The 15,135-nt window shown below is 41.1% G+C and overlaps 1 protein-coding gene across 2 annotated transcripts in view; it reads left to right on the forward strand.

Moving 5' to 3' along the window:
- Nucleotides 1-15,135, forward strand: part of TOM1L1 (target of myb1 like 1 membrane trafficking protein) — a 521,826-nt gene that overhangs the window by 34,338 nt on the left and 472,353 nt on the right. The window contains exon 4 of one of the 2 annotated variants that reach the window (XM_035558753.2): nucleotides 14,355-14,463. The exons of the other annotated variant lie outside the window; for it this stretch is intronic. The gene's annotated coding sequence lies outside the window, so the exon portion shown is untranslated. The remainder of the gene's footprint in view (nucleotides 1-14,354; nucleotides 14,464-15,135) is intronic. 2 annotated transcript variants of the gene reach the window in all.

Genomic DNA, 15,135 nt, shown 5'->3' on the forward strand with positions numbered 1-15,135 from the left:
CTTATTAAACAATTACAGTATGCCAGAGACCAATATAACTGCATTTGCTTTTTTAAAATTTGCTTGTTTAATTAGAAATTGCTTCCTGAACATGTCTGGAGACTTCTATCTCTAGTCACTTGTTATTGATACTTTTTTAAACTGTTGTAGTATGTGATTAGCAAACATCAGAAAACATTATGCATATTTTATATGGCATATATAGTCCCCTATTTATAATTTACAACATATGTTGCTAAAACATTTATTAAACATTGATAGCTGGTTTCATGTTACTACTACTGTGTATTATAAATACAATAAAATTACTCAAATGTGCCCACAACCTTTCTATCAACATTCACTTATTGTTAATATTTTTGCAATCTGTGGCAGTGTAAAAATGACCATAATGTATCATAAATGATTTATGAAGTAATCTCCACCTGCTCATTTGTCATTTAGGTTATGCACCACAAACCATTTTAAAATCTTTTTAAAAAATAAATCGATCTGCAAGTATTGGAGAGAATCAACTCTAGTTCAAGGAAATACTGGGGTTTTCAAACAAGTTTTTAGTAAGCAAGTCCATTACTGATGTGTAGCAACCTGGGTTTACCTCCTTCAGAAGACCAGCTTCTTTAGCAAACCAGCCTAATAGTTTTTTTGCCCTTGCCCTCAAGGGCTTTTTGCATTGTTCAAAACCTTACTGCTCTGCAATTGCTGCCTTTTTTTTTTTTTTTTTTTTTTTCTCCCCAACCATTTTTCTGCATGGTACTACTTTCATTTCCTGCTTTAGTTATTATCACATCATTTCCTAATCTGCCATGGACGACACTAATCTGAGGCAGTGAAGGAAGCTGAAGTTCCTCTGGTTGGTGCTGGGCTGCTGCTCAGAAAAAAAACCCTGCAATGGGGCCACACAGCAATGGAATGGAGACCTTGCAAGTGGGCGAGCAAAGTACTCTTTGGAGAGCAAAGAGTAATAATGCTGTTCTTTTCTTCTTGCTAGTTAAGCTAAAAATCTCTCATGTGCAGTGCTCAAGCAGCTCTTGAAGCAGAAACTAGAGTTTAGGGACCCCCCCCCTTTGCTGGTGCATGGACAGTCACTCTTGCCTCCATCATCTCGTTAATGTGGATCAGAATCACAGCCACTTCTGTAGCCTGGTACATGCAAGATTAATGATTCTCCTTGCTTCTCCTATTCCTTCAAATCTCTCCTTTAGATAGTGCAGTCTAGATTGATTTGTGGCCTTTGCCCGTGCCCATACATCGTGATTCTGACAGACAGTTTTTGAGCTCTGCTTTAATGTACCTTTGCAAGTTGTTTTGCTGTACTTCTGATTTGATGCCTGCAGAGAGGAGTGCTTCTAAGGCCTGTGCAGGTAATTGGGAAACGTTGTAGACTATGCTGTAGCTGCAGCAGAACTTCCCACGTTGCCTTGGCATCTGGCTGTTTCATTACTGCTGTATCACCTGCTACGATACCTTTGCAGTGGTGAATGGGTATTTTGCAAATGTGGTCCCTGGACCGTTGGATATATACCCCGTTCTGAATGTTGGAGCTGTGTCCCTGAATCAGAACTAGCCATTTTGTGCCATTTTGGAGCAATGCTGGAATTCCTTGAAATGGACATGGCACAATATTATTTTGCTAGTATCTGTTGTTGCACTGACTATCTCGTGAATGCAACCCTATGATTTTGTACAATTTAATCTCTTCCATTTTATGTGGTCCTAATCCAGTTAAGTGTTACTGTCCAAGAAAGAATTTGCAGCCATTACAGGTATGTTAATGCAGCTGGAATTTAATCAAAAAGATTCGCGTTCAGAGATGTTGCTGTGCAGATGTCTGAATTATTCCACGGGCTATTTTTGATCCTGCAGTGGTAACTAGAAGTAGTAAGGACCCTGAATGGTGTGTTTGAGATTCAGAAGGAATAACTTTGGTGCTGTGGATTCTCCCTAGCTAAGTGTAAATTAACTGTCCATATACAGCTTCAAATCATTAATTTGATGTTTTGAAGCCTTTTCTTAATAAGGGAGGAAGCTTTGTAATCTAGTTAAAAACATGGTAAATCCACGTAAATATTAAATTTTGCAAGTACAGGCTCTTATATTTTCATATAGAGTAAAGAATCTACGAAGACGTTGATAACTTGAACAGGTAGCACTTGCTGTGTCAACACTGGTGCAAGTCAACCTGTACCTTTCTTTCCTGATCAGCGTTGTACTGGAAATAGCTCTGAGGGCTATAACAGTCATGTTTGTTTAATTCTGAAAATACGAAGAGGTTTTTTTCTCTGGTGCTTGACTGATGGCTAGGAATGCAGAATGGCTGTCTGTGTACAGTTGTATTGTGTGGTGTTATCAGACCTCTTTTCTTCCTTGTTACTAGATTACAAAGAAAGGACTGCTGGAACTGCTCTGGCCTAAAGCACAAAAGTCAGTATATGTGACTTGAGTTTGCACACATAAATTATACATAAATCATGTTCCAGGATTAAGGAGATCTGAGTTTTAGAAGTTTTGAAGAGAGGAGTCATAAAGGCATAAAATTCAGTTTCTAGCATGTTCCTTTGCAGAATCTCAATGCTGAGGCAAGCAGTGGAGAAAAAAAAATCCATAAAAACAAAACTTCAGAACTGGAGACGAATGTGATTCAAACATCCTGAGGCACTGTTCATTCTGAAGTAGACTTGTTCAAAATATTTGGAGTTTTCCTAGTGCATTCTAATAAATAGTTAGTGCCATCTTTCACCTGTTTGAGAGTTTTAGGTGCTTACAGTATACTCTTCCTAGGACGAAATAATTTCTGATCAAGTTTTACTGTTAAATTCCAAACTACTTTTCTCATATGAGAGAACAGAAGTCAAATGGTGATCTAGCTAAGTGTTGAAGTCCGCTGTGAGTTGCTCACTCTAAAAGGCAGGTGCTTTTGAAAGATGCAGAGGCTTTCCAGAGGAACGTAGCAACCCTGGGGATTCTCCAGTGCCACCTGGATGTGGTCCTGGGCAACCAGCTCTGGATGACCCAGCTGGAGCAGGGGCGTGGGACAAGGCCTTGAGAGGTCTCTTCCAACCTCAGCTGTGCTGTGATTCTTTGATATTTTATTAATCGGGCCTCTAATTCAACTCTCAGACCAATGCTTTATTTTAACCTTATTTAATGATGCATTTGCTTAATGAGGCACACAGAAAAATCAAGGTCCATTTGAAAAAACAAGACTTTTCCCTTTGCATCCTTTTAAACAAAAGGAAATAAAAGCAGAGAATTCTTCCATGAATTGTGTGATTTGTATTTGTTTTGTTGGTAATGAGCTGGGAAATTAGTGAGTGCATGGAACAGTCGAGAAGTTTGGGTGTTGCTTTGATTTCTACTACTGCTATTGTTGCAATATTAGCAGATGAGAAACCTAAGTCAAGCCAAACAGAAATTCAATACCAATATTATTATTTTTTTAGATCTGGGTAATGACGTGCATAGTGTGGGACTCTAAAGAGCAGCCCTTGAGCCCAAGCTCCCATCCTAGATGTCGCAGCGCTTCACTTAGGCTAATGGGAACCGCTGCAAGTAAAACAGCAGCAGCCCACTGAAAGAAAACCCGGGCTCGTGGCTGGGCAGCCATTTTGCAGAATGAAAACCAGCAGTTTTTCAAAAGATTGAGGGATGTGCCTGTCCAATAGCTGTCCGACAGCGAATCTACAGCAACTTCAGTGGGCTGTGGTTTGTCTTTTTAGCGTGCATAAACACGGCTCTTTGTGCGTAGCTCTTAAATGAATTGCTCTTCAGTGTGGTCGGTGTGGTGGCCTTCACTGAGGTGCCTTCACTGTGGTGGCCCCTCACTGAGTGCATCTCTAACAAGGCCTCGCAGCTTTGGGGAACTTACAGCTTTTCATGTGCTTTAGATGCTGGTGGCTGTGCGACCATCGCCGTATTCAAAACCCATGGATGGAATCAGTGCCAAAGCTCCAGGAGGGCCTAAATGATGCAGGGTAAGGCAGTGTCCCCATACTGTCTCACCTTATTTCTAATAGAAGTTCTGACTTTTTGTCAGAAGAGGTTTATCCTTCTATCAAAACGTTTCATTTGCAAAGGTTTGATCACAGCTACTTTGTTGTGGAGTTTGAAGCTGCTGGTGGGACTTCTTCTAACTGTGGTGCTGTTTGCTTTGAAACATAATGATGGCTCCAGATTGTTTTGTGCTGTAGGCGTATGAACTGATGCCCTCGTTGTTAGTGGGTGTATTTCAAATCACATTGATTTCTTGACCAAACTCCAGTCCATTTCCTTTCAAAGCTGAAAGGAACAATTTAAATTACTGAATAACATTGCTTGAGAAGCCAAAGTTACAGTGCTCTAGTAAAATAGGATATTTTGCTTATTAAAATGCTAATGGTAAAATGGAAGCTTGCAAAAGATTATATTCTTCTGTATCATTCTGTTGTATATTGTTCTGTTAATTAGTTGTTTTTTAAGTATATCCTGTATTTTCTTTTGGTGTTAGGATTTAAGATTTAATTTTGATAGTATATAAGGACTTTGTAGACAGATCTATAATTATAGATTTATTTGACGATGCACATTTTCTATTATGACTGCTTTGTAGATTAGAGGTGAAGAACCAGACTTTACATATTGTAAGTAAGCAGGGACTTATTTAAGTAGGATAGAAACAGTGTGATGTGAAATACATAACATAGTACTTTGTGCTAGACTGGTGAATTTTCTTTACTAGGGTTAGGGAAAGGTCATCTAGCCCAGACTTGTAATTTGCTGAAAATCTGTAAGTACTTTATAATGTCTCTGTAGAGTGATGCTCATATTGGTACAAATTTAGAAATTAAAACAAATGAGCAATAAATGCTAATTGACTCAGAAATCCCCAGATAGCAACTCTGAAGAGCCCATTTGCAAACACTGGGCAGCCCTTTTCCCAAACGCCCTGGGCTCCGCCTGTTACGCTGCTGGCCTCAGGGCTTCACAAACTGTTGCTGAGGCAGGTGAGAGCAGCGGTGGGGAAAGCCAAGAGTTCTTGGTGAAGGAACACAGATCTTGTTTGTATACAGAAGCGTGGGCTAGGCACTCAGTTGTTTTGTTGTTTTTCCAATGGGCTGGCTGACCTACATAGGATTGGATCTCACAGCTTGTGGTCAGAAGTCTCATGGATAGTGAGCGGATGAATTCTGAATTACGGGATGGAGCCCCAAGCCACTGTAACTTTTCTCTAGCTAGAACAGTCCAGAGGTTGGTGTTGGACATTTCATCTTCCTGCTGTGTCTGTTTCCTGTCTTACAACACAAACACAAGAACAGAATCTCATCGAAGTGCCATCACCTCATGATGTTAACATGTTACTCACAAAGTTTTCTCTAATGTGCTAATTATGTGGGTGAGCTGCCAGAACTGATGTTTTGTTTGCCCATTAATTTTATATCTGTAGATTCCCTACAAGTGTAGATCTTCTCGGCACGGCAGCCATAACACAGTGCAGATCGGGGCAGGGGTGACCACAAGATGCTCATGATGGTGGGGCCTCAGGCGTGATTGTGACTGCTCAGTGTAAGTAATGTGTCACTGTTCTGCTGGGTGTACCAGACACTTGTAAGTTCTTTAGATTAAAACAGGCTGTTGGAAAACTTTCAGGTGTTGAGTTTCTTTGCTCAACTACATGTAAAGCCATGTTTTTTTATCACGTTTAACTGGCACAGTGGTCACTCACTTCACTAGGAGAGGATCTGGGAGGAGCTGGGCTGCACTGATGTGATAAATCCCTTCATCCATGGGAACTCCTGATTGTTTTGACTGTTGCCTTGAACATCTGCTGTCTTCCCTTTTGCAAAGCCAATACTCAAAGGGAGCTGCTGCCTTCTGCTCTCTCTCAGGGTTTTGTGTGCTGGAGTAGCTCTTGTTTTCCACAAATATGGTCATTTAAGTAAGGTGTGGTGCTTTAATCACTGCTAAGTTGTAGATGTTTATCTTCTGTTGTAGTTTGTGACAGGTTATCTGTGATAATTTTGTTAATTGCCACTTGGAAGGATCCCAATTTTTTTCTCAATATGTATTCCACACATAAAAATGTCACAACTTTACACCCATTTGCGTGAAATGCTACTGCTGCTTTGTTGGAGGATTAGCTGGAACTGCTTGACAGGAGAGTGTGTTCCCATAATGGGTAGTATTCATGCCTATAAATACATTTAAACAGCAGAGCTGAGTTACTGGTGATGGAGAACTATCTGCAGGAGTCAGCAGGCTGTTCTGAAGCTCGTAGGGTGGATGTGAGTGACAGCACATTCGAGCCCTCTGAAACTGGCAGCTTTGGGGACCACCCTGGCTGCTCTGGGTGGGGACAGTAGGAGGAGGATGCGGTTCTGTGCTGTGTTCTTCCAGCTTTTTTGCAGGTGTAAAGGAATCATGTTGGCAAAAGCTGGAGGGATGGGGGAGTAGGATCCTGTGCTTCCCCTCTTCTTTCCCACACAACGTTGGTTAGAGAAGCAGAGATCGTAACAAATGCATATACAATTAACCTTCTGCTTCTTAATCTTGAGGGAGCTTAGAGTTGACAGCAACAAGAAAAAGTGCAATTGTAAGCTTATTTACTACATTTGTTAACCATCTGGGATATAAAACCTTCTAAAGTGAAGGAGCTGTCAGATTTCATTCTAGTTAACCCTCTGGAAGCAAATGATTTTAATTTGTTTTCATCAGGCATTCAGTTTAGTAAAAGCCTTGGACAAAAAGCAGTACTGATGCAAATATGTCCTTTATGTCCATGTTGTCGTAGGAGCTGCCTACTGACAGAAGTCACCAATGGTCAGCAGGACTTCTGCTGGAAACAGGGGAGGAGGTCACCAGAGGGTGATAAATTCCTCCCTGACTCACGTTGTCAGGTGTTATCGAAGGTGAGGGATCCATAGCTTGAAGGCTGATAACTAGGCCAGATGCAATGCTCCCCTTCTTCAGTTAAGGGACTGCAGTAAGCAAGTTTGGTCTTGTGGATTATGTGGATTTTCTGCAGCAGAATGAATTTGTTTTAATGGCTATGGTAGATGGAAAGTGAGATGCTAATCTGGCCTGTTGAAGTTGAGAAAAAGGAATGAACTTGGAGACCTCAGGAGGCTGCAGGATGTAATGAAGGTGCTGTGGCGTGCCCTGCAGCATGTTGTCAGCTCTCTTGGAATTTGCACAGAGAGAATGGCCAGGATCCATCTGTAGTTTCATAAGTAGGAATGTAAGAAGAACCAGCACAAACTGTAACAGTTTAAGGTACTAGAAATACTACAATCAATAATGTAATGGGGATGGTATGCTTTGCTTTATAGTAGTGAAAAGTGCTCTGCTTTTGTTGCATGGCTGTGGGAACTGGGCTGAGCCCTTTTTCTTTAATTTTTCTTGCTTGTTTAGACCTGTACTAGCAATGTTGAGAAGTGGTGCTGCTTTCCCCTTGGACACTAGTGATCAAAAGTAAAGAAATTAAGGAAGAGAAGTGACTCAATGGAAAAACAAATAAAAGCAGCTCACAGCAGGGATCCAATTTTTACACTGTAGCAACCTTGGCTTCAGTGGAGAAATCCAGTTCAGATGAGAGAATTTGTCCCTGGATTCTGAAGAAAGCGAGGAGAAAGGTTCTCCAGTACAGATTAGAAGGGGGAAAGCCAGCATCAAGGATTGGGATGCAGGACATGAGATTACATAAAGCTGCTGTACGAATTCCCTGTAAGGTCCATGCCTTAGTAGGCATCTCTTCAGTGATGCACATATTCTCTGGCCTTGAGTTCTTGCTGGTTCATGCTCAATTACCTTTCAGGAATGTGCATGAGATAGCAAGAGGTGTGGTTGCTCCAGGAGAAGTGAATAGGGGAAACTGTAGCCCTTTTGCTGTCTGGGAGTTCAGTGTTCTGCACTACTGAGAGTCGGGTTGCTTTGGTGCCAAAATATGGATTTAGTTGCTTAAAATTAAGTCTGCCTGTGTCCCAGTTTCCCCATCTGTAAAATGTATTACAGCAATTTCAGCTAATCCTATTAAATTGTAGTACTAGTGTTTCACTATTAATATATCTCCAACGACATGCATCATGGTAACTTTACCCCATGGTGGCTGAAATGTCTGTGGTAGCACAGCATAAAATAACCAGAGCCTCTGGGACTCCAGAGCTCTCCTTTATTTTTAATTGGTTGACTGGAAAGAAATTATGCCAATTTTCTCCAAGCAAAGATTTGGTCTATCCTCGCCATGAGAGAGGGATAGCAACCTATTTTTCAGATTAAGATATTTTTACTTCCTCTACCCTGCTGTTTTGGAGTATCAAGCAAGCAGTATTTGATGAGAAAGCTTTGTCTTTTCTTTGCACATTAAACTTCAGTTTTTTTTTTCCATCTGACACTGTGCAAGGAAGGACTCTGTTGCCTTCAAAATGCAAAGACTGCGTGTAATGAAAAGACTTCCTGCTAGGCAAGGAAAAAGCTTCAGAGGTAATTATATCTCAGTTTCTTCAGCATTTTGTTCCATTTAGTGTTATATTAAACCTCTCACCTGATCTTTGGTGTGTGTATGATAAAAGGAAGTTTGTAGTACAGCCACCTCTGATAGATGATATAATCCTTTTAGCAGGCAGGATGTAAAATAGGTCCCATAACACATCGGGATTACCTCAGAAATCCCTGGCAAGGCTAATTATTTTTTTCCTAGCCACTGAGCAATTGCTAACTCTCCCACAGTTACTAAGTGCTTCTGACCTTTGATATTTCTTCTACACTTGTGCACAGATTGCACCTAGAATCCCTCAAGGACACAGCACCTGGAGTACTGCTTCCAAACAGCTCACCATGAAGGACATAGTTTTTGACTGATGCAGTTTCTGCTTGCTTGGTGTATTCCCTGAAGACAGCAACGTAACGTGTTTCCATAAGAGAGAAAAAAAAGCCTGTCTGTCTTAAGAGTCCATTATATTAATAGAAATCATTAATACCCAGTTGATTGCAGTGGCAGTGCAGTAATTACAATATATCTGAAATGTCACTGTCGGAGGGATTGTAGAGGAAGGTTACAGCATGAGATTGAATAAATCCGTAGATAAAGGGAAGGTCTAGAGTGTGGTCTAGATACCTGTGTCCCAAATTCTGGTCAAACATCCAGCCTGGTGCTGAAGCCACAGTAAGTGACTGCTGCCTGCCTCCTTTGTGGTGTCTTTAATGTGAATTAAGAACCCAATGGTCACTCGCATTTTCCTTGATTTAGGAGCTAGGCTTTAATTAGGGCAAGAATTTCAAATGTTCACCAAGATGTGGGAACATTTTGGATATGCAGATTTTTTTTCAGGTATCTTTAGCTCTTCTGACTGCTTATGGATGCTTTGTAATGCTGCAAATTATTAAATAATTAAAAACAGAACTCACTTGCAAAAATGAGAGGCCTAACCTTCTTGAAATATTAGTTGTTTCAGAAAATTAGTTTGCATTTAGTTATCTTTACTGTAATTACTTTAAGATTTCAGCCATGTACGTAATTTAATGTGATGGGCAGGTGTTGAGAGTTTAAGACGCAGGTCATATATAACTTAGAAATGAATATTCTACCTCTTATTTTTTATAAGTTAAACGTTACGTGTTGCGATGCTGTATTTGAAATCAGTTTCACTGGAGGCCAGGTCAAAATCATTCACCTCATTGTGTCCTCCAAAGAAGTTTTCTCAGACTTGAAGCTTGCTCTCTTCATAATGTTCTTTTGCTTCGAACCCTAATGATGAATGGCTTCCCCTTCTCCCCCAGCTTCTCCAGACAGCAGCTGATGCCTTGGAGGAAAACACCTGGGGTTCCCAGGCCTGTCTGTAGGGAACCTGTAGGTTCCTTGTGAATGGGAAGTCAAGACTAAAAAGCCAGGCTCCTCACTGTTGTAGGCACATTTGCTCTTGAAACATTACAGTGAAGTGTCTGATGGTACCGTTTAAATAATCACCAGGGCCACATTTCCATTCAGTTGACAGCCTGTTTCTTATCTCAGTAATTTTTATGGTTCCCCAACTGGAGCTCAATACACCACATACACAAAATAATTGCCATGAAGCCAAGTGTTCCTTTGCCTTCTTTGCTGGGTACATTTTTCAAACGTTCCCTGGGAGGGAAGAAAGCCGAGAAACTTTCAGTGCTGTTATAACTGTAACTGAAGCTGTAATTAGGCAATCAAATATTAAATCTTTAATCAAATGTTCTGTATTGCTGTTAAGTTAAATCAGGAACACCCAAACTAAAAATAAATAACACAAGCTAAGTACATGATTGGTCAATCCCAATACACGTTTTTTTACAGATCTGTCCCACTACATGTAGAGGAGGCCTTATGTGAGTTTCTTGCCACCAAATGTGATTATAATGTGAAACCACTGAGGGCCAGCACAGAGAAGACAAAATCATTGCAGACTGCAGTGCCTAGCACAGTACGGTCCTCTTCCCTTAGTGAAGACTCTAGGCACTTCCTCACCTCACACTAATAATATACAGTGTCTATTAAAAACAATTCTTATGCAGGGTAGAACAACTTCACAGGTACTTAGCTGCAGCACAGACAGTGAATGGCTTGCTCAGAGATGTACAGGGAACTTGAGCGCAAATGGCTTTTAAACCCAGCTCTCATAACTTCTAGAAATGTTCTAGAGTCAAAGGGAGTATCTTTCTGTTAAGGTGATTATTATAATAAATATTGCATGTGATACTAAAAGAGCTGATTGCCTGAACTATTCCAAAGGCATGTCTGGGGTCCTTGCTAAAATGGTATTGTAACATTGAACATCAACAAAAATGAAAATAAATGCCCCAAATATATTTCCTGTCTAGTTGCTGAGTTGTCTGGTACATGCAACAAAGCTTATCTATGCATTCTGGAACACCTCTTATTTATAATTCGGGTGTTTTTAATCTAATTGGGAAGTAAAGCTGAGCAGATTTTCCCGAGTATGACACCTTTCTTGACTACTTTTAAGGCCTTTATATTGCTGGAATAGCACAGTAAAGCTCCTGTGTAATGAAAACCTGAGTCATTCAATCTATTATATTACTTCTACCAGAGGTAATTTTTAAAAGCACAGATATACTCAGTAGGGCATGATCCTTGTAGCTAATGAGATCTTTCCCTTTCTTTGCATTTGCGTGGAGTTTTGCATTTCTGAGACGTTTCTGCGAGCTCTCTGTAGAGCGCTGCTTTGCAGCCTTTTCACTGGAGACCCAAGCAGTCTGTGGTCTACCCCTGAGAAAAATTTGCTTTCATTATTATTTGTTGTGTTTGCTTTAAAGTAGGACTGAAAGTCTGTATTCTCTTTTTGTATTGATTTAATATTTGTGACTTCAAAACTTGTACTTCTGTCTAATTTTTGTCATGGCTTAAGCTCCCATTGCATTACAAGTGAGGCAGAACGAATGGAGGCTTACTTCTCCCATCCCCTTCGGTTTGTATGTGGTCACTGGTTGCACCTGGACCCTCCGGTGGTCACTACATCTTTCAGGTTTCCCTAGACTCTCCATTTATAACTAAAAAGCGAGCATTTTGCTCTCTATATATGCTGGTGATCTAACCCTGAAAAGTGATGCAGGTTGGAGTGTTCCAGCTGATAAACAGGAATTATGTACTTGTTTCTCTTTCAGAGGCAGAGCAAAGCAGGCTCTGCAGGGAGCTGGAATTGCTTGCAGCAATATTTTTTGTAATATGAATCCAAATAAGTGAAGAGGCAAAGCTTTCCACAAGGGTAAACAGCTCACAGGGAAGGAGTTCCTTTCTCAGACTCCTATAATTCATTTTTGTAGCAGGGGAACTTAGGAGGAGAACTGAAAAATGAGGGTTGCCCAGTCTCTGGTTTTGCTACAGTCTCATGTAGAGCCAACAGAGCTGGGTACTGCTGTAGCCCCCTGCACAGGCAGCTTCTCCTCTGCCAGATCCTGGCAAATGATGTCCAGTGATGGGGTTTCCAGAGAAGTGTCTAGGGGAAGGAAGAGTGTGGCTGGCTGAAAATGCAGTTCCTCACACAGGGGTGCAGTGTATGCTTTCCCTAACTGTCCTTTATACAGGCAGTGGGATTTTTGTTTATCTTAGCAGTGTGACTGGGGGGCAACGCCTCTAAGCATTACGTGGCAAAGATGTGAACTTGTCCCCTATTAACGTTTGTCCAACTTAACTGCTTTGAATGCTTTAGGATACGCAACTAATGCCAGATCCTGGGGAACTTTAACAGAGTACATTAATAGGTCAAATGAATGTTAGGGGATACTGTCAATCATTCAGAATTCCCTTATTTCCAGTGATTTAATCTTTTAAACATCAGTCCAGTATAACTATGTGCCTGAGGTGGATCCTCTGCATCCTGGATCTAGACTTTACTACAGAAGTAACTGAGAAACAGCGGTAAATAGTCTTCACCATAAATCGCGCTTCCCATCTATACACTATCACGAACTGTTTTGGTCTGGAGTGCTGGGTTATGATCACTAAGAGCGAACTGCGGGAGTTAAACTGGAAGCTCATAAGATGAACGAAATAGTCTCTCCCTGTGGTTTCAGCACCTACTGGTGTCAAAACCCAATTCTTCACATCCTCATTCAGGGGAAAGGGCAAGTAGCTCTCCTGAGCTTCTCTGTTAATTCTGGGCTCCTTCAGTTCATAGCAAGGTGTCAGCAGAAAATTGTATTTCTTCAGTTGCATGCCAGGTGTTGTATCTTTCTTTTGTCTTTCTTCTTGCAGCTGGTAAAATTGGATAACGTTTTATTTGCTGCTTATCTCATTGGGTAACCTATGACAGATATCTTAGAACAAGAGCCATTGAGCAAAGATGGTAATAATGCATAGTGTTTATCCAGCATGTTTTTATCTTCAAAAGGCTTTATTAGCAGAAATTAAGGAATAGCAAGTGAATGAGGAAAAGTACCCCAAATGTTCCAATTAGTCCCCCACACACCACCAGTGAAGTGGTCGCATCATGGCTGACTGCATAACCGAGCTGCCAAATGCTAGCCAAGTGCCACCAAGCGAGTTGTCCTGAGCAGAACCACAGCTGCACATCTGTCACCTCATGCAGGCTAAGTAGTATTAGTTCTGACAGAGAACGTGCCAGCCTTCTGGAGAATAATTGGGCTTGATAACTGGGCTTCAGTGCCATGAAATGGAGAGAGGTAGGAAAATCTGAGTGCTGCTGTGCAAATAGCTGCAAATGGTGCTTGGGCGGGCTTTGGGGAGTGTTAGTGCATGCTGTGCTGGGCTGCCTTCAGCACCCTTCTCTAAATGTGTTTGTACTTTCACGTCAACAATTAATGTGGCAATTGTTTGTGACTCACTTTTTACTGCCTTAAGTAGAAGGCACCACCAATACCTACATCAGGTGGTATCTGCTGTCTGAAGAGATACCAGAGCCACTTCTGGTACCAAGAACAGATTTGGGGTGGTAGCACAAAGGCCTTCATGGCCCTATTTGAGGCACGTGCTTCCCAAACCAGCTGGACTGCTGGATCATGGTAGCAGTGTGTTGTTCTGAGTATGGGCCTATCTCCTGGGGCTTCTGTATGTGTGCAGTTAGGCTCTGTTATGTCAGCCCAGTCTCAGACTGTTGTAGAGATGAGGATGCTTTCTGTGCAGTCAGAAAAGGGAAATAATGGGATCGAACTTTATATTTTATAGGCTTCATGCCGCAGAGCTTGATTCACGCTGCTTGAAAGGCCAGTGCATGTCTTGGCATGGCAACTTTGACATGTGCTAGATCTCTGGGGAGAGAGTGCATCTGTTAGCTGTTTATTTCATGTTGACCCTGTTGTAATCGATGAGTAGCTCATCACATAGAAATTATTTGTGCAAAGGACAAGGATATCTATTTGTAAAATACCCCCAAAGCACTAAAATAATTCCCTTCTCTGTTGTAATCAATCATTATATAGAAATGTGTGTAACAAATATTGAACTACAAAGTACTGTTATTGTTGAATCTAAGCTATTTGAAATTCTAGCTGGAGACATAATCATGAATCTATACAAATAATTTTATACTGCATTTCCTTTCAACATTAAAAATAAATAATAAAAAACCGTGAAAAGGTTTTATCACTACTGGCTTGGGGAAGAGTGTTTAGGATATCTTTTTTAAACTAGTTTAATCATGTATAACACAACTTAAAACCCTTTCACAAATAGATTTTAGAAAGTAGATGCAAATTACCATTTAAATTACAGACAGTAAGAAGGAGACGAGAGTGTAACAGAAGTTAAGCTAAGAGTTTTGAGGCAACCTGTAGAGATGTTCCAAAGAAACGTGTAATTCTGAGGCTGCGATAGGACATTCCTTTTCAGTGTTTAGGTATTCAGATCCTCACAATTTTCTATCCAATCCCCATTTTCCATACAGGAATTCTGAAGAAAGACCTTTTCTCTGCATTTCAGTTTGTGGAATAGACCCCAAAACTCTTCTATTCCTTGCTCCAGCTGTCAGGACCATTCCCATCCTGGAGCACTCTGTGAGTACTGCTCTGCATGCATCTAGGTAACGGACCCTTATTCTGAGACCTTCAGCACTGGGAAATAAATACATCCTTTTGCAGTGAGCTACCTCAAGATCTGCATGTCTTAAATTCTGAAAGTAGGGTCTTAAGTGCGCTATCCTGTACAGCAGGGAATTGCAATTCCTGAAGCACTAGCACCTCAGGTACGAGGGTGTTAGTGGACAGCAGAGCTCCTTTCTGCTTGTGGCTCTTCTGTTGTGTTTGTCACTATTTAGGGTAACAGCTTATCCAAAACCTCTAATTAGGGTCTCAACTCAGATGCTATTTTACAGTCCAGCTATGATCGTATCCCTACAGACTCTTTAAGTGTTAGGTGGAGACGGATGACAGAGCTCAAAAGTAACAGAAATAGTTTATCCATGCTGACTTTGCATTTTACACCAACTGTGAATAGTCCTCACCGTGTCATTTGGGGAAAAAGAAAGAAAGGGGTATGGGGAAAGACAGCCCAAACCTATTACGGGTCTTATCCCATAGTCTCTGCTGAGAAAAGCTGTCATGTGCACTCAATTTTTTGTGAAGGAACTGTAGTTTGCTCCAGGTTAGAACACATCTACGCTTTTTTTTTTGCAAGCTGGACAACTGGGGCATGTGAGCTCTGGAGTGCAGTAGAGAGCAGCTGTACGG

This window comes from Cygnus atratus, chromosome 18, assembly GCF_013377495.2.
Source record: "Cygnus atratus isolate AKBS03 ecotype Queensland, Australia chromosome 18, CAtr_DNAZoo_HiC_assembly, whole genome shotgun sequence".
NCBI lineage: Eukaryota > Metazoa > Chordata > Aves > Anseriformes > Anatidae > Cygnus > Cygnus atratus.